General features: G+C 39.5%; 1 protein-coding gene across 4 annotated transcripts in view; it reads right to left on the bottom strand.

Moving 5' to 3' along the window:
• il1rapl2 (interleukin 1 receptor accessory protein-like 2) overlaps positions 1–21,740 on the bottom strand; it is a 287,003-nt gene extending 265,263 nt beyond the window's left edge. For 3 of the 4 annotated variants that reach the window (XM_061788377.1, XM_061788375.1, XM_061788379.1), the window contains exon 1: positions 20,710–21,740. The gene's annotated coding sequence lies outside the window, so the exon portion shown is untranslated. The remainder of the gene's footprint in view (positions 1–20,709) is intronic. The other variant, XM_061788378.1, reaches the window with a different exon arrangement.
• Between the last annotated feature and the right edge of the window lie 1,379 nt (positions 21,741–23,119).

The raw sequence follows: 23,119 nt of genomic DNA, 5'->3' as shown, positions 1-23,119 counted from the left end.
ATAATGTCTGTATACAATATTGTGTGCATGTAAACCCACTTTTGACTCTCTCAGGGAGGCTGAGTTACAGTGAGCAGTGTCCGTCCCAGCTATAACAATGTGTGTGGAATACTCTTGTTTCTTTTTAGATGTTAATTTGCATTTAAATTTATTGGACTTGGTTAAAGAGAGGTGTATACCAAACAACTGTTATGTTCAGTGGACCGTGTTATGCGGCGCTGTGGTTATGTAAATAAACAATGTTTTTATGGTTAACATATCTGTTACTCATCTGCAGTTGGATTACACAAAAATGTAAACGGCCAGAGAAATAGCAAAACAGTCTTGCACAGTTAATCTTTTATATGCTCACTGAGCTGACGTCTCAAAAGCTATACAGAGCTCTTAAAGAAAAAAACAACACAACAATGTGGAATATTACTGAGCTATTACTCAAAGAAACAATCTTCAGGTGGCAGTATTGAGACATTACAGTCATAACAACCCCATATGGAAACACCATATGTGCTCATCAAATAAACATACAAATGCATAACAAATAACCACACACAGTCTGCTGAATGACACAAAGACACACTAACACCAAAGACAACACCCACACAGTTTAGTTGGTGTAATGACCCAATTGGCATTGAACTGTATCTGTTTAGCAATCCAATACTGGCTTTCGGGATGTTATTATATTTCTTCATGACACAGTCAATATTACAGTAGCTATCTAAAACGTTTATAGTGAACAAGCACATGCACACGTGGATGTCAAGAGCTGCTCGAGCACCTTTTTTTTTTGCCCTGGATGAAAAAAAAGTCCTTTTTGCTGTAGTCCATTATTTTTCTTCATTCATCAATATTAAAAAAAAAATGAAATTACCCTCTGTGTCAGAGCCTTTTCGCTTGAAACTTTGGGTGTGGAGGAAAAGCAAAAGCAGGTGGAAACACACCATAAATGCCTCTTTATACTCCTGCGGTCGCACGGCCGACAACGCCCGCATTGCATCACGAGACCGACGAAATGCCCCGCGCAGCACCTCTGCGTAGCTTGCCGCGCACCCAACAGAAATAGTTGCTGCGCGTAGAACGCTGCGGAGATCATGTCTCGTGATTGGTCCGTTTTAGTCACATGCTGTGATGACGTACTCAGCGTGCCCCTTGGTTCTACATACCATCTACGTCGCCGCCTTCTCGATCAATTTTGCAGCATAGTTCAACGTATCGTGGTCATCTAGGTCCATTTGTTCTGTTGCGGTCGCCATTGTTGTTGCTTTGTTCCTTGTTACTGAAAGGAAAGTAAAAACGGCTACCGGAAATGGCCCAAAAAAATGCAGAGGAAACTCCACCCTGTGGTGTCCTATCTAATACCAGCCGTAGCGACAACCCCGACTTGGAGGAGAAGTGCAGCACACTTTCAAAACCGCGCACGTGGGTTGCGCTCGAGTATAAAGGCAAACTACGTGAGGGACAGCCGCAGTGACGTCAGCGCGGTCGTCGTCCGCGCAAGTATAAAGAAGCCTTAAGTCATAAGGTGATGTAATAGTGTGAAATACATGCCACAAAAGATTTGTTTAATCCATAGAATCCGCCACTTTAAAATGAATTACAAGAATGCACTCACTGTGTGTCGCGTATTGAATTTTTACAGATTAAAAAAAAGTCTAAATTACATACATTAAAAAAAGATCTATATGTTTAACATGTTTGATGAGCTTTACTTATAACACAAATTTTCACTGACAAAATTGATGTTGCTTTAATGACAAATTTGAGTCTGACATTCATTATGCTCCTAGACAAAGAACGAACAGATCCAGGAAATCAGACAACACACTTGTCAAGTAACTCTAAAAACAGCAAACAATTGTTTGTCTGACAAGATATTTATACACTTTAATTCATTCATGGTAACAATTTTAACAATAATAATTTTTACAATTTTAGAAATTAGCACAAATCAAACTCTCAAGTCAGAAAAAAAACATGGTTATAATTGGTACTGTGCATGCACAACTCTCAAGAATTGGGCAAAAACAAGGGGCTCTATTTTTGTAGACGACAAAAATGCCCCTTGGAGATGTGCTTAGCGTACTGAGATTTTGGTTTCAAAAAGTCTGTCTAAACTTATGCCGATTGAGAACATGTCTAAGTTTTGGCATAGGTGATCTAACAGGATTTTGGATTCAGACAGACGCGCAAGGTCCGCCAAAGTGTGGTGAATGACAGACTTCTTTCAACAGTGGGCATCCAACCCTCGTAATCGTTGTAGAAATCAATTAATTGAATGCATTATTATTGTTATCATCATTATTACTGTCACTTGTATTACTGTGATCTTTCGCAGAGTTATATCATGCGCAGAGCTGGATTTATGCCAGTCACGAAAATAGAGCCCAAAGTCTTCACCTTAGTGATCATCTCAAGGGTTAACACCAATTCCACAAATGCGTTTTGATTTTTATCTGTCTGAACGGTACCAGTTATGGCAAAGAGGGGAAAAAAACATCACGACCGTAGAACACATAATAAATTTTTTTGCAACATGGGAAAGTTGAATTTAACCTAGGAAGGGAGTAATATTCCATCTTTATATTAATTGGCATCAAATGTTGAGAACGGCTTTTTTTTTTTTTTTTTTTTTTTTTTTTAAACAATGGTTAACTTCTTTTTAAACTTCAATGATGGATTAACAAATTTAAACTCCTATGTATTAAAGAAGTTATGATGGCAACAATTTGACCCTCCATTATTTTTCCTGGGCAAAATGAAGAGTCTTGCAGACTATTATGTTCAACCTTACAGAGTTTAAAATATGCACTGCACTCAACTGATCAAATATATTTTTTCTGTCCTCAATTTTGATTGTAGAAATGCTACTTGCACATTAGCAGACAAAAGTAGAGGAGTAGGGACTTAAGTTATTTGTTTTATTTTAACATTTATTGTGGTGCGTATTAATTGTTAGAACTTTGTGATTTTCCACATCGTTCTGCACTTAACTGCAAATCACTTTTGAGGACAGTACAACAATGAGATACCCAAGAAGAAATAAATTTTTAATGATGCTGTCCCCTACCTCCATTCTCAGGAGGGAACAGACCCCATTCATTTAGTGCGGCGATTGAGTTAAATAAACATTGACAGATCAGAATGGAAAAATTTAGATCATATCGGCAAATCCCTCAGCGTAGGTAAACGAGATGAGCTCCAGGACAGAAGTTGCCATTACATTTCATTTCAATAATAATGGCTGGGTGAAGCTGGCTGTTCCCCAGTTGGAACACTGAGATCTCACATTTACAGATGTATACAACGACCGACATGGTGATTTATTTGGCCTCGACGGATATTAAACTAATGTGAATTTATCCCTGAAAGCGGTATCATGAAACCAATACTTCGACATTATCACTAACACACACACACACATACATTTAATTTTCCTTAATATTCCCTCTGCACCCATTTTAAAACCTGCTCTAAAGACACTACAATCGTCCACTGGGAGCCTTAAGAAATAATTTGAAGCAAGATTTATCGCTCACACACATGCAATACTTTATCGTGCAAACAGGTCCTCTCGCTCCCACAGAAAGATTCTTCCCTATACCTCACATAGAGAGAGACATGTATAAAGACACAGTGTCATGCAATAGTTGTGTTGAACACACACACACACAAACAGAAACACATTTGTCGGGAGAAAGAACCTATTTAAATGCTAAGTAAGCAGTCTCCCTTTTGGGGCTATGTGATTATACAGCACATCTCATAAGCAATGCCTCACAAATAGATTTGCACATATTGAACTTAATTACAGGCGGCCTCATTTCTCTCTATGTGTGTCATATTCACAGGAATAAGTCTACTGAGAAAGGTGGGATTACCTCACCATGTTTGCTTGTAAAGACCGTGTAGCTGCTGTTTAGATTTGATGACACATTGACATGAGCAAGTTTGAGCTCAGTTTCCAGAATCTCCCTTTGAATTCTCCCGTGCCTTTGTTTAAATGTGCGTCACGCTCACGAGCACACGCATATCTTCAAAACAAGATGAATTTGAGAGATTTGACAAAACTGAGTTAATGAGGTAAATGGGTGAAGGAAGAAAATCAGAATCCCAGAATCAGCAGTTTTACCTTACCTTGCAAAATGCTTAATTACAAAGAAAAGTAACAATTTCAAAATTCCCATCTTATCCAAACTTTTACATTTAACGTGGCATTTTATTTGTTGAATGAGTATCTTTTGCACCATTTTAAAGGATTTGGGTACATTTTAGAATAATCTATAGCATTCTAATCAACTATGAATTAAGAACAAGTCATTTTGGAGATGGGATTTTTTTTGTCTATAATATGAAGAAATAATGAAATTGATGTTTTAAATCAGGGGTGTCCAACTCATTTTTGTCATGGGCCACATTGCAGTTATGATTTCCCTCAGAGGGCCATTATGACTGTCACCATATTATTACATACTGTATACACAACAAATTGAGGGATAACTAGATTTTAACTCAGAAGACAAGGATACCGGCATGACTGGTTAGAGCGTCTGCCTCACAGTTCTGAGGACCGTGGTTTAATCCCCGGCCCCGCCTGTATGGAGTTTGCATGTTCTCCCCGTGCCTGCGTGGGTTTTCTCCGGGCACTTTGGTTTCCTCCCACATCCCAAAAACATGCATGGTAGGTTAAGTGACACCTCTAAATTGCCCGTAGGTGTGAATGTGAGTGCGAATGTTTTTTTTGTTTGTATGTGCCCTGCGATTGGCTGGCAACCAGTTCAGGGTTTACCCCGCCTCCTGCCCGATGATAGCTGGGATAGGCTCCAGCACGCCCACATGATTTGCATTCAGGGGCCACATAAAAATTATGTGGCAGGCCGGATCTGGCCCCCAGGCCTTGGGTTTGACACCAATCAAATACTTCTTAACATAATCGTCTTTTATTGTTTTCTCATGTCATTTCAAACTGAAAGGTGCACATTGACTAAATAAAAATTATATTTAACTCCATACCGGGGTATGAATAGTTTTGAATTTTGGTAAAAGCAGGCCAGGTGTTTTCAAATGATGTAGCCAAACTCTCAGTTGTTTAAAAGGGTCCTACAATAACATTTTCATGGTCAGAGACACACGGTGAGTGTGTCACTCGCTGATCCGAGACATTCTACTCTGGCAAAACATAAAATGGAAACCCCAATGAGCACTGTGTGCACCTTCTGGCAAGAAAAGACACAATGTTTATAGGCTTATTCAGACTGTTGCAGAGCCCATGCCACTGTGGACTAGCTGGCCCAAATGGAGGTGCTGTTCAGCATGATAATGTTCCAGCTGCAGAAATACAGTGCAACTGCATACTTCAACCTGTTTTCCAAATATCTTGTTCTTCTTACCACAAGTGTATATCACAGGGTGACATTTACAAATGGCTTATTATTTTTCCTTCTTACATAGAAACAGCAAGAATATCTTTAGCACTCAGTCCACAGGAACCAGCAAGAAGGTTCTCCTTCTTCTCTCTCTCTCTCTCTCTCCATTAATAAAGCCATGGCTACTATGAACACAGGCTGACAGAGATAAATGGGAAAAGAGCGGGAGGAGAAGAAAGGAATGAGAGGAGAAAGAACTGGAGTGGGCTGCATGGGGATAGAAGAGAGCTCTATTGTTTCTTATTTTCACAGGCGCATATCCAAACAAGGTTTCTATTTTCTGTTCATTAAGGCGACTGAAAAAGAGTTTCCTCTGAGGACACAGAGGTTAACAGATCGCTTTTGAAGCCTCCCCCCAATACACCTATACACAGGGATGGAATAGGTTTCTGTCTTTATGATAAAGCAAAGTGAGAATGGAATGGGAGAGAATCCATCAATTTAGATTAGAAATCATTTGGATAAAAGATACACAGTAAAACTGTATAATTTATACTCTGAATGATCAAACTATATGCAAATGCAAATGTTCATACAGGGATGTGATGGCTTGGGTGTGCAGTGGCTGTCTAGAAAGTAGTAGGTTGCTGGTTTGTTTCCCGTTCCCCTCTTGGAAAACCCTGTGTACTAGAGTTGCTCTTGATGCTACATCATCACTGTTTTGAGAAAAATAAATAAAAATAAAAACAACCTGCCGCAGTGGCAGTGAACTTTCAATGCAATGACGATACAACCGCGATTCAGTATATAAATGCTGCCCCTACAGCATCAGATGTTATTTTAATTGTAATGTTATCTTTATTTCAAATCAAACATCAAAGCTACAAATGATTTTGTATTCATTCAGTAAGATTATAGTGTCAGTGCTTATGTCAGTTTGATTTATGCATGAGTGTACAATACATAGTATGACTGTGTCATGCCCGTTGGATATTACTCCTCCCGTGTTGATTTTAAATCATTGACAATTCAAATTTAGCTCTACTGTATTTGTACCGAGTAGTACATAAAAACCTCTTTCTGACAAAATATTTTAGTGTGACAAGTAGTAAAACCTTTCCTGATGTCTGCACACCATCCTCAGTTCAGATTATGATCTCTGCTCTGCAGTGATATGTTTGTAAGTAACCATGATCTGATCTCATCATCTTCATCATTCGGCCCATTGGGTTGGGATGTCCCAAACAATACAACCGCACACTCCTTGGTTCATCAGTGCATTTTGAAGGTCTCCCTTTCAATGCGTACAAATTTGATCTGGAAATATCATTTTTCTTGATTGGACTGTGGCGGTTGGTTTCCATAAGAGGAGCAATGAAATATTGCTCATTGAAAATGCCCTGCAGTCATGATTTTGTTAACTTTTTTTTTTTTTTACTGGGAGACAAATGTCCATGTATCCGCTCGCATGTGGTGTGCTCCAATCAATGAATGCCTTTGATATGGCGGAGTAAGTTCGTATACCTTTACGTCCCATATAAAAGCTGCTGTTGTTGTTTGGTTCATGTCTAGGTTTCTGATCCATAAAGTAGAATTGGCTCAGTTGGTATAGTTAAGAAGTAGACTATGGTCTCACTTGCAAGACTGGAATGGCATATTTTGTTTCGCTTGTAACAAGCCACACATGCTAGTGCTTGACGGGATTTCATATCTGATTGAGAATCCATAATGTATCATCAAAGGCAATTGAATTCATCAACTTGCTTTATGCTTGCACTAGAAAGTAATCGTAGCTTGTGGGGGCTTGGGGATCTATATATAGTGCCTTTATTGCTTCAACAGTTGGTTGTAGAATACCATGCAGGGGAAGGCTAGTGAGCATGGCATCTCTCTTGATTGAATCAAATGCTTTCTGGAAAAAAGATGATCAACTCCCTATTCATAGTCTTCATTTCCTCTATGATGCAGCAAAGGTATATTTAAGAAACAGTTGATTGACCACTTCTGAAGTCATGTTGGTTGTTGCACAGGAGGTACATGCATTAAGTTTTGATATATTTTTCTTCAGAACATTAGCAAACATTATGCATTGACCAATCAGTGGGCAACTACAGTGTCATGTGACATGATGCAATCGTCTCCATCCTGGACTGTTCACCAGTCAGTCGCAAGACGCATACAGAGACAGGCACTGTCACGGAGTGGGAACTTAACCTGCAAAGTCTGCACTCAAGTCACACAAATATACCACTACACCATCAGTGACCATTATTGACAATATTATTCAGATTATCCAGACTATTTATTTTCATTTAATTTATAATTGCCAACTCTCAAGATGTTTAAGCCTTATGAGTCATAATTCGGCATGTCTAGCCTTTCCGATATGTATTTAATTACCCACAAACACGCTGTTGATATACCAGCATATGTTTGCGGGTGACACTGATTGAGACTTCATAAAAAAAAAATTTTTTTTAAAAATCAAGCAAAATGTCATCAGTACTCACCTAATTTGGGTGAACAAGGCCTAAACACATACTTGCAGATTTGACTACATGACAATACACATTTCCAAGTAGGACTCATTGTGACCATCTGCAACTATTATCCAACCCTTATCATTGTGCTTCATGTCTAGGAAGGTTAGGCAGAAATGTAACAATTGCTGAAGGTGAAACGTTAAAGGGAACCCCCTAATGGAAACATACAGTAATAGCCGTCCATCCATTTTGTATACTGCTTGTCCTAATTAGGTTCGTGGGTGAGTTGCAGCCAATCTCAGCTGATTATGAGCGGGTGGCGGGGCCCATCCTGGACTAGCAGGGGAAGCATAATATACAGATTAAAGTTCAGGATAGGGCTCAGAGGATGTTTTTAGCGAGACAATAAATGTCAATGTGTTCAAGATAACATACATAACACTACCTTTTCATAGAATTTTACAATCAAAACCTACAGTACTACATTTTTATTTTAAACAAGCATCAGATTTTTTTTGTTTTTTGCCGTTACTCCAACTGACCTCCATACCAGGGTCGTTTAGGCTACTTAGGAGCCATACACAATTTAGCCACTCCTCTTTTAAAACATTACAAAAGTATGTCAAAATAGATACATGTTTGCATGAATAGAAGTAAAGGTATCCCTTACAAATTAAGTTCCATGGTGTGTCAAATAATGTCAAATCGATGATTGGATTACGACCTTCCAGCTACTGTAGCACAGTGTGAGAAACGTTACCGGAATCTTGGTGGAGATAATTAATCCATCAAAGTGAAAGTCAAGTAAGAAGGCAACTTAGTTTGACTTAACTCCGCAGCTTAATATCAAATATCTGTTATGATTAAGTTCTCTTAGGCTCCTTTCTGTTTGAAATTTGGGACAGTCAAGCATCTTATGTATTTTTTTATGTCATCGTGATTGTTATTTCCAAACACTAAATTATAATATCTTGACTTTAATGTTGATACTAGGTTTTAGATATTGATTCTGTAGTTATTTCTTTAAACAAATCAGACAATAGTGTTCAAACTGTACTGTTTCAAATTGGTTTTGTTTCATGCAGGGTCAGCCTACTTTTGAGTAATATAATTAAACTGAGAAGCAAACACAACAGAAGGAATCAACAATGGAATTTACACAGAAAAGCAAACATTGTTCAACTAAAGTTTGATTTAATAAGAAAATAAGACAGCTGGGTATACGTTTGAAATCTCTCAAATCCATTTTGGCAAGTTTCAAGAAGATCTAATTGGTTAAAAGGTAATTCAGTCTGTGTCCTTGGAGGGAACACAGCCGGCAGCTTGAGCCAACAACCACAGCTGCAGTTTAGATGTCAAAAAGTGAAACTGCGAGCATGTAAACAATGGCAATGGCAATTACCTTTGACTCTGCTACAGCAGAAATTTAATCAGAACTTTACAATTGTATTCAATTACATGAACAGGAAATAATTTCGTGTTTGTCGAATTACGTTTTCTTACTTTTCCTAACTGACTGTCACTGGCTGCTTGTTTAACCAGCTCACACCTGGCCTATTTGTTGTTTTTATTGGCCCATAATAACTTTGACACAAAAAATAATAATCATAATAAAAATTGTCGAATGTCAAAGTGTTGCAGTGTAGAACAGTAGAACTTGTGGTAAAACTGTACTGCATCGCAACTAGTGCTGTGTCTAATATTTTGGTCATGTATATTAGAGACATTAGGAACTACTGTCTTTTTTCCCCCCTCTCTTCTACTGTGTCTTTACTGTATTTATGACGTATGCCAAGACTGGTAAAGAAAAAACGTATGAACTATTAAAGACAAAACACAACATGCATTTGTGTTATATTTCTGTGTTGTGAGTGTGGTGACCTACCCTAGCCCCTTAAAGAACAAACAAACAGACATATTGGGAGCATCTCTCATTAGGATGCGTCACAGTGCCACGCTGCCAAACTATAACCACAGTAATGAATTGTTGTTAAATGAATATCTGTTAGTGGCAATCAAAACTGAACATTATTATCTTGGAAAAGGAAAAAATAATTAGTCTGGTCATAATGTTGTAGCTGGTTGGTGTATTTTCACCTATTAATTCTGTAGTAATTGAATAAAGTGATAGGACTAGTTAGTGTGTAATACAGATGAAAATGTGATGGTATGGGATTAATGATAAAAAATAGATGTACAGTATGTACGCATGTAGGCCTACGTATGTATATGTATGAATGGACGCGGGTCATTTTCATATATTTTGAATAACAGTAAAGATGTTAAAAAAAAAAAATAAAATCACATTCAGCATTTTTTATGATGCCTTGGTTTCATGAGTAAATGTTTCCCATAATTTTCAAAAGGAAATTCAGATGGCCATGTCTTTACCGTTATTGATCAAATTATATGAACATGACCCAGATGGTATATGAATAACCTATTTTTGTATTCATATAATATTATAAGTTATTAACTTTTTAGAGACTCAGGGGTAGCGCGAGAAGAATTAATTCCTCCAAGTCCTTTTGAACATGTAAACTGTGCTGAATTTTGTAATTTATGGACACTTTCTTTTTGTATTTCATTCATCTTATTTAATATTTTTTTAGTTTTTGTTGTTTTCATGTTCAAGTATATATTATATAATCAATCATAAATTCAGCAGGTGTAAGGAAGTCTGCAATTGAGAACTGTAAGATGAATACAAACACAAAAGCACAAGAAATCCCATGAAGCTGTGACTGTTTTTAGGCACTCATCAATGATTTGATAGGACCTACTTCAGATACGTTGTTCAAATATAGTCTTGAACAAACCTCTATTGTTCCTGTACTTTAAAGTTACCTACTTATTTTCTTTTTTTTTTTTTTTTTTTCAGGGTAATGAAGTAGAATGAGCACAGAAACATGTCAAATCATTTTGGCTAGACGCTGATCTTTGCCATATTACGGCTGCTGTTTTAGCAAGCTGGGCCTGCACTGTTGCGGCGGTGTACACTATTACTCCATTTGATCACAATCCATAGGGACTAGCCTGTCAGAAAAAGTTACGTCAACTAAGAAGATGCTACAGACACTGGTAGATTTGCTGAGGGGTGTACTGGAGAGTCACAGTGATGAAGAGGAGGGGGCAAGCACTTAAACGAAGGAAAGCGCAGATCTTTGCAGTATATTTTACTTGCTTGCTATATACAGTATATAATGTATTCCTGTTTGACATTCAGAAAGACAGTGACAGTGTGTAATTGCTGCAATCAATCAAAGATTACAGCTGTTTAAAATCTAGAAATCGTCAAATGGATGGGATAAAAAATATATATTTTGGTTTCTGATCAGTTTGAGAAAAGAAAAAAAAACCTTCAAATATAAAATATACAGTGGGTACAGAAAGTATCCAGACCCCTTAAAATTTTCACTCTTTGTTATATTGCAGCCATTTGATAAAATCATTTAAGTTAATTTTTTCCACATTAATGTACACACATCACCCCATATTGACAGATAAAAAACGGAATTGTTGACATTTTTGCAGATTTATTAAAAAACAAAAACTGAAATACGACACAGCCATAAGTATTTAGACCCTTTGCTGAGTATTTAGTAGATGCGCCCTTTTGAGCTAATACAGCCATGAGTCTTTTTGGGAATGATGCAACAAGTTTTCCACACCTGGATTTGGGGATCGTCTGCCATTCCTCCTTGCAGAGCCTCTCCAGTTCTGTCAGGTTGGATGGTGAACGTTGGTGGACAGCCATTTTCAGGTATTTCCAGAGATGCTCAATTGGGTTTAAGTCAGGGCTCTGGCTGAGCCATTCAAGAACAGTCACGGAGTTGTTTTGAACCCACTCCTTTGTTATTTTAGCTGTGTGCTTAGGGTCATTGTCTTGTTGGAAGGTGAACCTTCGGCCCAGTCTGAGGTCCTGAGCACTCTGGAGAAGGTTTTCGTCCAGGATATCCCTATACTTTTCTTTGATTGCATCAAGTCGTCCTGTCCCTGCAGCTGAAAAACACACCCACAGCATGATGCTGCCACCACCATGCTTCACCGTTGGGACTGTATTGGACAGGTGATGAGCAGTCTCTGTTTTTTTCCCCACACATACCGCTTAGAATTAAGGCCAAAAAGTTATATCTTGGTCTCATCAGACTAGAAAATCTTATTTCTCACCATCTTGTTGTCCTTTAGGTGTTTTTTAGCAAACTCTATACGGGCTTTCATGTGTATTGCACTGAGGAGAGGCTTCTGTCGGGCCACTCTGCCATAAAGCCCTGCCTGGTGGAGGGCTGAAGTGATGGTTGACTTTCTAGAACTTTCTCCCATCTCCCAACTGCATCTCTGGAGCTCAGCCACAGTGATCTTTGGGTTCTCCTTTACCTCTCTCACCAAAGCTTTTCTCCCCCGATTGCTCAGTTTGGCCGGACGGCCAACTCTAGGAAGGGTTCTGATTATCCCAACCGTCTTCCATTTAAGGAGTATGGAGGCCATTGTGCTCTTAAGAACCTTAAGTGCAGCAGAAATGTTTTTGTAACCTTGGCCAGATTTATGCCTTGCCACAATTCTGTGTGAGCTCTTCAGGCAGTTCCTTTTACCTCATGATTCTCATTTGCTCTGACATGCACTGTGAGCTGTAAGGTCTTTTATAGACAGGTGTGTGGCTTTCCTAATCAAGTCCAATCAGTATAATGAAACACAGCTGGACTCCATGAAGGTGTAGAACCATCTCAAGGATGATCAGAAAAAATGGACAGCACCCTAGTTAAATATATTAGTGTCACAGCAAAGAGTTTGAATACTTATGGCTGTGTGATATTTCAGTTTTTCTTTTTTAATAAATCTGCAAAAATGTCGACAATTCAGTTTCTTTTCTGTCAACGTGGGGTGCTGTGTGTACATTAATGAGGGCGGAAAAATTAAATGATTTTAGCAAATGACTGCAATATAATAAAGAGTGAAAGATTTAAGGGGGTCTGAATACTTTTCATAATCACTGTATCACAATCTGACCTCTGCTAACACAATGATCTAGTGTTTGATACAGTTAAAAATCCTACAATTCCTTCAGACACAGTCAAATGTATAGAATGACGATGACTTAATGAAAACCATGAACAATGTCCAACAGTGAATATCTTCAAGCTGTTCTTCTAGATCTAAGAACCTCCATTTTTGCTGCTTGGCTTTTTTCAAGCAAGCATATTTAAAAAAAATACACTGTGTATTGTTTCACTTTTGTAAGATTAACAATTACATTCAGTATAATGCTATTGTAATACAATGTCATTTTCCTACGAATATTGATTTTGAAGGTACAGGGCTTTCAATGTAGATGAATACACTTTCCAGTTTGAAAAATTCATGTTGAAATGGCCACCAGCAAGATAAATTCCTTTGGTGTTCTGCTCTGTTGCCAAGGTTTTCGCAACTTCTCTAACCCTGGATGTAGATGAAAAATGTCCTCTCACACAGGGATCCAATCGAATTTAAGTACATTTCCTCTTTTCTCAAGTAAATTGAGAAAAAGACCTGTGACCAGCATGACTAACACAAGGACAGTTAATAGCTGCAATCCAGACACTGTGACCGCCAAGAAGGCTAACACTGCCAGGGAGCCTGTCTACTGTCAGAGATGCCTTGAGTCACACGAAGCGTTATAGCTGGACAGCATTAAATGGCACCTCCACCCTGTGTTGATACTGCCTTACAGCTATAATGTATGTAGTCCTTCAACAAAACAAAACCATATTTAACTAACACTGCTAAGTAAAAATATGATTAACAATGAATCAGCGCTTCACATTAATCAACCTTCAAGTGAAGGATCCTCGTCCAAACCCTTTGTCAGCAGACAGCCACCCTCTGATGGAGAATATACTGAATCACTGAGTCCTTATCAGCTGCAGGGCTCCATTCTGAACTTAGCTTGTCCTCCACATTCGCTTTGAACTGACCTACAGGCGCCATAACACTCCCAAAGAAGGTTATCATCATTTGCTGCAGCAACAGATTCAGAAGTGGTGGAGTTCTTTTCACTTTTTGTGTTGCAACAACAGCAGCACTGCAATATCCAATTTTATATTATATATAATATATATATATATATATATATTTCATTTAAATGTATATGGGCAGTCAAAAATATGAATATATTGCCTCTTGATTGAAAGTCAATGCAAAGTCAGGATGGGAGGGACAATATTGCAATGTATCTTTCAAAGTGTGATGATAACCAACCATGTGCACTGGCAGAATTACTGATTACTTTTTAATAACATGTTTTTTACCTATTTCAATCCAGCACTTATGTTGACAGTTATGTTCTGTCAACACAGTGTAACTAAAGAAGAATCATCATCATCGTTATTGTCAACAAACAAGGAAAATACAGTGTATTAGTTCGTGTTTGTCAAAGAATGAAACGTCACAACACTCAAAAGGCACAATACATGATAATGCAGTTTTATAGTTTAATTGTCAGTGAAAGGCACATTCACAACTAGGAATTTTCTTGGTCCGATGGTGCCACATGAAACAGATGGTAATAATACAGTACAAATTCAAATATAAATAGACTAAGAAGAAGATAGATAAACAGTGTGCAATAAGCATCAGGTGTAGGTGTGAAGTTAGAATGAGTGGTACCGGCTTTTTTAGTGTTCATTAGTCTGATGGCTAAGGGGAAGAAGCTGTTCATGTGGGAGGACATTTTGGTCCGGATGGCCCGTAGCCTCCTGCCTTAGGGGAGCAGGTCGAACAGGCTTGCCTGTGAATATTCGATGAATATCGATCGCAACTGGACTGTTCTGTTTGTCTTACAAGATATTTCGCCTCTCATTCGAGCAGGCTTCATCAGCTCATGCAACAAGGTTTTGTGAGGATGCACCAACCAGTGTTTGTCTTCCACAGAAACAGATGAGAGGCAAAACTGTGAACTCAACTAATGAGGAAGTACACAATAAATGGGTAAAAAACTAGTCAGACAGAGAACTTACACAATCAGAGAAGGAGGTGCTGGCCAAAGGTTTGACTTTTGCTGTGACACAACAGCAAGTTCCAATAGTTGATATGATCACAGCGTCCAAATCAGCTATTAGGAATAACAAACTAACAGAAACCGAACGGAAACAAATCAGGTTAAAATTTTCTACAGCACTTTGAAATGTCAACCCCCTCAACCTCTCCCTAGAGGAAAGAAAAGCATTGAGCGTTGAGCAAGGATGAAAAAAAAAAAAAAAAAAAAAAAAAAAAAAAAAAACGAAACATTTAAAAACATTTTTTTTTTTTTTTTTTTTTTTTTTAAATCACAATCTTGCCAGCGGATAAAGGGAGATGCACAGGATTCCTTAACACAACAGACCACCATAACTAGGTACTCGGTATACTTCTCAATGATACCAACACATGAGACCCAACCAGCGGGTGCAAGAGCAAAATCACTGACCACCTACAAACGTTGCAGAAGTCAGGAACCATCAACCATGCACTTTTTTACTGGCTATATCCAGGAGACCATTCCTGGCATTTATGGTCTGCCAAAAATACACAAATAAGGAGCACCTCTCAGACCCATGTCAGTAGCATCAACTCTGTTACTTATAACATTGCTAAATATGTGGCCAACATCCTAGCACCCTTGGTTGGCAATACTACACACCACATCCAAAACTCAATGGACTTTAAGGTCAGCGACCTAAAGCTGGATGAAAATGAAACTATGGTTTCATTTCATGTCACCTGGAACTTTGTCTAAACACCACATATTTTGTATTTATGGGAACATTTTACAGACAAAAACATGGTTGTGCAATGGGCTCCCCAGTACCCCACATCATAGCAAACCTGTACATGGAGGACATGGAAAGGAGCGCACTGAACTCCTTTACATGGAGGACATGGAAAGGAGAGCACTGAACTCCTTTAACGCAACAACTCCAAGTCATTGGTACAGATACAGCATGTGGATGACGTGTTAAAATCAAAAGCCAAGAAGTGTAGCCTTCACCGAGCACTTTAACTCAGTGGACAATAACATCAAGTTCACACGTTATAATGTCAAAGACAATAAGTTGCCTTTTTTGGACTGTGATGTCCACATTGGAGACGACAGGGGTCTCTATGTTATTGTTTACAGAAAACACACACACACACTGACCAGTACTTACTTTTTTACTCACACCACCCCCTGAAACACAAAATGGGCATTATCCTTACCAGACAGCACAGAGCTGATAACATTCCAACCAGTCCACAGGCCAAAGAGAAAGAGCACAGACATGTGAGGGAGGCCCTCCAAACCTGTAGTTACCCAAGCTGGTCATTTGTGAAAAGTCCATTCAATTCCAGAAGGGACAGGAGCAAGGTGGATGAGAAAGAAAAGAGTGAGATACGCAACAATATTGTCATTGCGTATGTATCGGATCTGATTTTCAACCAACACAACTTTCCGGTACACTTCAAACCTGGGAACACCCTAAAGACCAGACACTACGCACACAGAAGAGCAATCTGGTGTACACGGTCAAGTGCAGTAAGGAATCCACAGATACAGACATTGGGGAGACCAAGCAACCACTGAGGAAACACATGGCATAACCCATATGTTTGCCCGTCAAGACTCAGCTGTCTACCTGCAAGAGAAACAGCACTCTTTTGAGGACAAAAATGTGTATATTCTGGACAGGGATGACAGATGATTTGAAAGAGGGGTCAGAGAGGCAATATACACAAAAGGTGGAAAAAACATCACTTGACAGAGGCGGGGGCTTACGACATCACCTCTCCCCTATTTACAATGCCGTCCTTTCGTCCATCCCAAAGAAACTCAATAATTCTGCCTCCAACAAACAGCACGGCCTCCTTGAACGTTAAGAAACTCCATGACCACTTTACAACTGAATGGCATATCAATGAGTTAGTTTCCACCCAACTCACAATGGCCTCTCGGCCAGGAGGTTTAATGGCTTTCCCCGTTTTTTGCAATCCGAAAGAATTATTCCATGCATGGTGTGGGTGGGGCATGCCTCTAAATTGGAGCTTAAATAGTTAAGTCTTCCACACAAACACTGGCTAGTGCGTCGTAACTAAGCCGTGTTGCATGAACTGATAAAGCCTGCTCGAACGAAAGGCAAAACTTCTAAGACAAAAAGAACAGTCCAGTCGCAATCGATTCAATGCCCTGAGTCAAACAGTCTGTTTTCAGGGTGTGTAGGTTCCGCTGTAATCTGACCTGCACGCCCCCATGTCCTGGAGACATGTCCTGGATGGATGGGAGCCTGCATTTGCGATCGATTCAATGCCCTGAGAATATTCACAGGCAAACCCTCTCTAAACAGCTGCAGAGTTGTTGGCAGTGAACTGCTGATGTCGTCTCTCTGAATACACAAATTTAGCATTAGCTCATTTCCCTGCTAAAACACAATTTCACATCCTTGTTACTGTTCATGCCTTAACTCTTTTTTTTTGACAAATCTGTCTGAGCTTAGCTGTGAACCGGGGCTTGTCAGTGTTGTAACACAACCTAGTGAATGTTGGTACAGTGCATGCCTCACAGAAGTTATATATGAGGTCACAGTGTCCGTGTACTCATCCAGATTGTCACAGCCCTGAACACCTCCCAGTCTGTTATTTCCAAGTGCTCGCATAGCTCATCCACAGGCTCGCTGGTCCATCTCTATGAAGTCCTTAAAACAGGTTTTCAGCGCTTCAGTCTGTCTGTATGCAGGTGGACCATCACGTGATCTGAAGGTCCCAGGCTGGAGCAGGGCACGGCACAATAGGTTCCACTAACTGTCGTGTAGTAGTGATCTAGCATGTTTTCATCTCTAGTAGAGCAATTAATGTACTGTTTGTACTTGAGTAGTTCATAGCTTAGATTCCCCTTGTTAACGTCATCAAGTACAATAAGTGTGAGCGTGCGCTGAGCCTCACACACGTCCAGGTTCAGCGCCACGTAAACAGCAGCCAAAATGAATGAATGAATAAAATTAAACAAAATGTCACAGTTTTACGAGTGTATCTGCACTTTAGTCCATTGTATGTCATGACATTGATCAAAATATGTTTTGCAATTGTTGAAAGACACATTTGTGTGGCGTTTGTAAATGTAATGTTATCATTAGTCAACAATTCAATACTTTTATGTCTAATCAAGCCACAAACTAAACTGTTGCAGAACTAAGCCTGGATTTACACTAAAGAGTTCAAGTGGCATGATTCGGATAGCAGCGTAAGGTGGGGAAATAAAACACATGGAATTGTATATAGGAGGATCAGAATCAAGCTTATTCCAAATATGGATAAATTGGATTGGATATATAACAACCTGACTGCAGCATAAATGGACAGATCGGATATAGACGGTCATCCAAATAGACAGACAACATAAATAATGTAATCCATACATTCAAAAAAAAACACTAATGCTGAATCAAACTGAATCAAAACATAGAACATTGAATATGATGTGAATAAGATGCATTAGCAGTTCACAGAACATTAAATAAGGTTATATAAAGATAACAATTTCCAGCGGCGGTCAGTGGAGTAAGCTGAGGTTAAGCTTATTTAAACAAAAAGGGACAGAATGAGTTCAGGCCAACTAAATGGTATCTAACATATATTATCGTTTAATTTTGTATTATGTATCTACATAATTTATCTAAATATTTTAGTTTTAATCATGTATATCACATTGAGTAACCTTGCGTATGAAATGCGCTATAAAGCTGCCTTGTCTGTTTTTTTAATTTAAAAGGGATGGTTATGTGCATTTATCATTGAAGGAAAATGTTATCAATGTTGGAGAAAAATGTTTTGATGATGATACCAACTTCACCACAGTAAGAGGTTGGAGACTGAGGGAAAAGACAGCATGGGTAGATTGCCTGATGGGCAGTAAGAAAAAAAAAAATGGTGAAATTCAGAACCCGCAGGGCACGTCCAACAAACATATTCTCAAACACTAACTGTTGACTCAAGTTACCTCCACCAACTCTGCTGGGGTCAAGACAACTATTTGCGACTTGTGGCGCTGTCTGGGCCCACTATTCATCCAGTATTTAACCTTTCTGACCGTTTAAGGCCACTGTACTGCTGTTTATTGCCCTTCACTATCTTGTTAACGTCATCAGGACGCCCTCCCAGCCAGTCTTCAAATGTATCATCATTTTTATTTCATCCCATTCTGCTTCTTTGGTGAAACTACATTTGCGTTCTTCTAAACCTGACTTCACTATGTACTCTCTACTCTTCATCTCCCACGTTGTTTCTTTTTTTTTTAATGCGTGCCTCCACAAGCTGTACTTCTTTAATCCACAACACCCTCGCTACTTGATTTTTTTTTGTTCCCCACAATTCCTTTTTCACTTTAACCAAGTGTGATTCTAAAACAAGCATTTATCATTTCAATGTCTCAGATATATAAATGCTCACTCGGCAGGTGGTTTCAAACGTTTACAACCAGCACCAATTCAGCAATAATTTCAGATCAGTGCGCATCAGCAATGATTCAAGATAAGAGATAATGTCAACATTCGAGATAGAAAGAGCGAGATAGATAGATATATACAAAGCTACATGGATAGATATAGTACCATAAGAGGATATTCATCCTGTGACGGAAATGAGATCAATTGCTATAAAAAAAAAAAAAAAAAAAAAAAAAAAAAAAAAGAAAAATGTACTGTACCTGCAGTTTATAACACACACACACACACACACACACACGCACACGCACACACACACACACACACACAGCATTCAGCCTCCCAGTGCCCTCGGAAGCAGACAATTGACCGCACCTTGCCGCTAAACAGCCATGATTGTTAAACCCTATGAATCTCTCCCTTGTGTGTGTCTGTAGCAGTGTCACACATCTGTCTTCCTCTCTACTCTTACATAGACACGACACGTATACATACCATTGCATGACCAACACACACTTTGTGTTCAATGAACAGAAACTCCCTCTAATGCTCATACAGAGAAGAGGACATAGAGAGAGTGGGGAGGAGGAAGAGAAAACACCTGCTGGGCTGTAAAGCACTCAGACAAACAGCGTCTGTATTTGGAAGACTTGAACAAATGGCAAAATTATACAGTGGTTCCTCAAAAACGCTTCTTTGTCCTCATCGCTGATTGACTGGATGGAAAACAGCATAAACAGGCTCTTTTGTTGTTGTTTTTCTGTGAAACGCAATCCATGTTTGTAGATGTCCGAAAATGTACAACTTAAAAATAACCTGCAACATCCACAACATCAGGTACACCTGGATCCTCTAATCAGGTCCAATACTTGTACAAGAGTTGCATCAAATTAAATAATGGTCCGTTTTGTTTGACACTGTCAGAGATTTCTATTGTTGTAGTTTGTGGCAGTGTGCAACTGCACTGCATCATACTGAGATGTGTTTGGGATGTTATGTTGGTATATGTACCTTAGCTGCATGGGGGGCAAAATATTAGGAACAGCTCTCAGTGTGTATGTGTGATGCAGTGCAGTATCCTGCTTGGTAAACACGCAAATATGCCTATTGTTTACGTAATGATACGTGTCAAGCAGACCACAACAATATGACCTTTTTGATATATCGCGTCAGTTCTTTGTAGACAAAAAAGGTCATGAGAAAGTAGCAGACATCTTTTGAAAATCTGCATTTTTAACCAATCTGAATTATGTAATCCACGTTTTGTTGGTTTCCCCGCAGTGCATGCACGCGCACACACATGCACACATGCAAACTGTCACGTATTTGCTCACTTTATCGGCCCTCACTCCTGCGCGCACACGTACACACAAACACAACTTGTCAAGTAGACCACATGTGAGCCAGTACGCGTAAAATTGCAACGTAACAGTCTCTTACCTGCTATATGTGAGCGTTACAAGTCCCGCCGCCTCCACAACCGATGCCAACGATACGATATTGACCTGGGCAATATTTTATTGTTTTCAAATAATCCAATCTCTGTCCTCTCTTTTTTTTTTCTTTTTTTCCCCACCGCTGCAGCCAAGCGTTTCCTTTCCAGATGCTCGCGTCCTCTTGCCCCTCTGTGCCAAAAGCGACACTCAGAACCCCTTAGCAAACTTTTTGCGTTCTAAATATGTATTCATAAGGCTTCCCCCTTTTCTGCACTCTTCTCTTGAATATGTCACCGATACCGGCCGGTCCTTGTGTGTGCGCGCATCACTCGGGAGCAGTCGGTCCACTTTTACGCATCCAAAATGGATACAGTGTGAGGCTTTCACACTCATCAATGTTCATACGGAGCGCTGATGCTTGGAATTTTGAGGGGAAATATAGAACTTTGCGCCCGCCGCTTAATGCGTAATCGTCATCATTACGCCCTCGCTTGCCTATCTATCGCTGGCTGAAGTCAATTGATAATTAGCAGTAAATAAATGGAGCAATGTGTTGTCAGGGTCATCGTCACTTCCCTCCGTTATATTCCAAGCATGTCAAAATGCACTTCCGGGGAAAAGTCGCGCTAGTCGCTCCAAAGTATATTCCAAAAAATGGGTTCAACGGTGAATAGCCCCAAGTTCTATTGGTTTCGACGTGCAGTCAGCTTTTTAATCATGCATATATACTTTTCTTCCTAAATCCACGAAGAAAAGCTTTGGAGGGGGAAAAAAAAGCTTTATAGCCTTCTGCTCTTCATTGGCTTGAACGCTTGAAGATGTCTATTGAATAACCTCCCGCCAGGGGGAAAGAAAAGAACGATTAGAAGCCTCGAGTCACTTCTTTTGCTTTCTTCTCCTAACCGAGGGAGGAGAAGAGAGGACGAGGATGAGGATGAGAAGTTAAGAGAGAGAGAGCGAGCGTTGATGTGTTCGCTTTCGACCACAACAACGGACCTTACAGGTGGACGACGAAGAGGAAATGAGGAAGGGGCTTACTACGCTTATGTGAGAGATCAACTCCACTTTTTCCCGGTGGTGGATTGCACCTCCTCTTCCTCCTCCTCCTCCTACGCCCCCCTCAGGTCTAGTAAGTAACTTAAAAAAAAAAAAAGTCAGCAGGAAAGTGCTATAAGGAATATGAAGAAGGACAGTTGGTATTTGATATGTACTGTACATCCATATACTATTTTCTATGTTTGCTGTGTTGGAAGAGATGAGGCATCGCCACCCCCACGCGAAAGACGCTGTTCTCTTCAGCACCACAAAGCAGCACACTCCAAGCCAATCAGAACAGAGAGAGGACACGAGAGTGGTTCACATCTTTCTTCTTTTTCGTTAAAATTAGAATTGTTCAGAATTTTGTCGCCAAAAGCCACAAAGCAAGTGAGGGGATATGGACGAGAGGAAGTGTAGAAGAGCGCGCGCGAGAGAGAGAGAGAGAGAGAGAGAGAGAGCAATACGTGGGTTCTTGGCTTGAAAAGTGCCACTGTGCTGCCCCCTGTTGGTTGTAAAGAGTCATAACGTGAGCGATGCCCTCATGGTTCATGTGGTGGGTAAAATGAAAAGTATGCAGTATAGCTCTTCTCAAGACATCGCAACGGGGAAGGCAAACAAGGCAATTGCTCTGAGCTAAAGGAGAGATGGCTGGTACACACTTTCCAAATATGTCCCCGAGCCCTTCCACCCTCCACACACTTCTACAGCCAAAAAATACCACATCAAAAGGACACAACGGCAAGCTATACAATGTATAAAAAGCCTCTAAGGTACATAACAAACTGATATGGGTACAGGAAAAATCATGCAAAAGAAAACAGCGACCTACAGAAACGGAGAAAGGAGGAAAGAAATGTTTATTTTGACAGTAAATTATTTTTATTTGCCAATAAACTTTGTCCTGGGTTTTAACTATTTAATAATAAAATAGTGAACATCGCATAGACACTTAAGGGTCATGAAAGTTATTTGTGATTTAGCAATTCAATGATGCACCTACCGTCATTTTTTTGAAAAGTATCAGTATTGGATCGACACCATATGCAGTATCGCACATCAATAGTGTTCAATATTTATGACGAAGTGGGAAATTGGGGAAAACCGACTTCTCTCGAGTCATGACTTCAAGAACTGTGACGTGAAACGGAATGTAGCCAATCAAAGAAGCCACCTTACTGAGAAACAACAAAGCAGCCGTAAACAAAAAAAAACATATCTTAACCAATGTTTTTGTTGTTGTTGTTTTTTAATAAAAGTGGTTTTCCCAGACGGCAAGAAGTATTTTCAAAAGCAAGTTGTTTTTGGAGGACATCGCCATTTTACCCCGCTCCGGCAAACTTCAGGAAAACTCAGGAAACATCGACACATACTGAAAA

Source organism: Phyllopteryx taeniolatus, chromosome 10 (genome assembly GCF_024500385.1).
Source record: "Phyllopteryx taeniolatus isolate TA_2022b chromosome 10, UOR_Ptae_1.2, whole genome shotgun sequence".
NCBI classification, from domain to species: Eukaryota; Metazoa; Chordata; class Actinopteri; order Syngnathiformes; family Syngnathidae; genus Phyllopteryx; species Phyllopteryx taeniolatus.
Note: the sequence above shows the minus strand (reverse complement) of the source record. Positions and strands in the feature narration are given on the sequence as shown.